The sequence below is a fragment of the Tupaia chinensis genome, unplaced genomic scaffold (genome assembly GCF_000334495.1).
Source record: "Tupaia chinensis unplaced genomic scaffold, TupChi_1.0 Scaffold000131_1, whole genome shotgun sequence".
NCBI lineage: Eukaryota > Metazoa > Chordata > Mammalia > Scandentia > Tupaiidae > Tupaia > Tupaia belangeri.
This window is the reverse complement of record NW_006159600.1, coordinates 1,187,131-1,189,196: the sequence shown is the minus strand read 5'-3', so window position 1 is coordinate 1,189,196 and position 2,066 is coordinate 1,187,131. Positions and strand designations below refer to the sequence as shown.

Below are 2,066 nucleotides of genomic sequence, written 5' to 3'. Positions count from 1 at the left end.
TCAGGGGCTGGTGCAAAGGATGAACTGCACACTGCTGAAGCAGAGGCAATGATTATGAAGGCAGTCCAATTAAAGTACCACTGGCAACACTGAAAATGTCTGCACAGACAACGGTTTCCCTTGGGGGCTTTGAAATAGCACCACCTGTGGTCCTAAGGTTGAAGTGAGGTTCAGGGCCTGTGCACATTAGTGGACAGCACTTAGTAGCTGTGGAGGAAGATGCAGAGTCAGAAGAAGAAGAGGAAGAGGACGTGAAACTCTTAAGTATACCTGGAAAGCGATCTGCCCCTGGAGGTGGAAGCAAGTTTCCACAGAAAAAAGAAAAACTTGCTGCTGACGAAGATGCTGACGAAGATGCTGACGAAGATGATGACGATGAAGATGATGATTTTGAAGATGAGGAAACAGAAGAAAAAGCTGCAGTGAAGAAATCTATACTTGATTCTCTTGGCAAAAATGCTCAAAAATCAAACCAGAACGGAAAAGACTCAAAACCATCAACACCAAGATCAAAAGGTCAAGAATCATTCACAAAACAGGAAAAAACACCTAAAACACCAGGAGGACCTAGTTCTGCAGAAGACATTAAAGCAAAAATATAAGCAAGTCTAGAAAAAGCGCATTGAACAGTCCTGGGTGCTACTGGTAAATTAAGCCCAAAGATGGGGAGAGAGGAAAAGGAGAAAAACAGTCCACACTGAGTATCATCCACAATCCAGACTGAAGTGTTCTATTTTAATCTCAATCCCCTTTCCTGATTTACTCCCCGCACCCCCTCCAGGCTGGAAGCAATCTCTCTCCCAAAGCACGCACTTCTGACGGCTGTGATTCAGTGACCTCACACTCTGCTTTCTGTTACTTGTACATCTGCCTCACTTTTTGACCATGTTTTAATCACCTTTGTATTGCCATAGCTGCTCAATAAATATTTGAATGAATCAAAAAAAATTACAGATCTGTCCCTAGGCGCAGAATGAGACCGCAACCGCAGATACAGTAGGTAGAAAAGAAGGTTTAATAGAAAGAAAGGAAGTGACCCGAAAGGCTCCTGGGCGGGCAGATGGCCAGGTGGCCACTGCGCTTGGTCCTGTTAACCTTGGTCCTGTTACGGTACTTGATCACTAGCGGCCATGGGTCATGAATACTCACGGTGGCCGTCTGCTAGCTGCCCCGTCCTTCCTTTGAATTGGAATCTGAGCGCTTCCTCCTGCCCTGGGCACCGTCCTCACAGGTAAAGGACGAGGAACTTGATGGTAACTGCGCAGGCCCGGTGTTTGCCAGGCTGTTTAGTTAGACTGCATACTTACTTTATGGCCTAGTGGGAATTAGGGCGTTGACCAGAACGCTTACTTGGGGGTTAGGGTGTTGAGCAAACCGCTTGCTTGGGCCTTTTTGGTAAGAGAAGAATCTAGGAATCACCCCTGTGAGCTTCCCTCAGGCCCCAAGGAAGGAAGATGGCAAATAGCTTCGCCGTCCCGGCGCCCGGGCTAGGGGAGCCTTTCGCTTTTCTCTTAGGGCTGCCCGCTCACGACTCACTGCCCACCACATGGCCACGCTCAGACCAGCGCACTCTCCAATCCCCGCCCCGTGCTGAGGGCCCTGCACCGTCCCTGTGGGGACCTTAGCTGGTGTCAGCGTTTTCTGCTGGGCTGCGTGTCAGGGACCAGCCAGGAGGCGTCGAGGGGATCTGTGGCAGGATGCAGAGGGGGAGCTGACCCGCCTCCCATACCTGCTCACACGTGCACACGCACTCACACACTCACGTGCACTCATGTGTGCATACACGCCTATGCATGCACACATCCACACGTGCACATGCACATACAGGCGTGCATATTGACACACGTACACATCACACACATGCACTCTTGTACACACGCACCCACACGCACACCCACACCTACATGTACCGGGTTCTAGGAGGCACAGACTGACAGGTCAGAAGAGCTGGAGCTCAGGTTGCAACAGAACGTTATACGGCCGACCACCAGGGGGCGAGGGCGGCTCCATTTGTATGAGTCTGAAAAAGCCGAAAAGCCGAAAAGCCGGCACGGGGGAGGGGGGGG

The 2,066-nt window shown here is 50.8% G+C and overlaps 1 pseudogene; it reads left to right on the top strand.

Moving 5' to 3' along the window:
• Positions 1-9: 9 nt before the first annotated feature.
• On the top strand, positions 10-948 carry LOC114007146 (nucleophosmin pseudogene; annotated as a pseudogene).
• Positions 949-2,066: the final 1,118 nt, after the last annotated feature.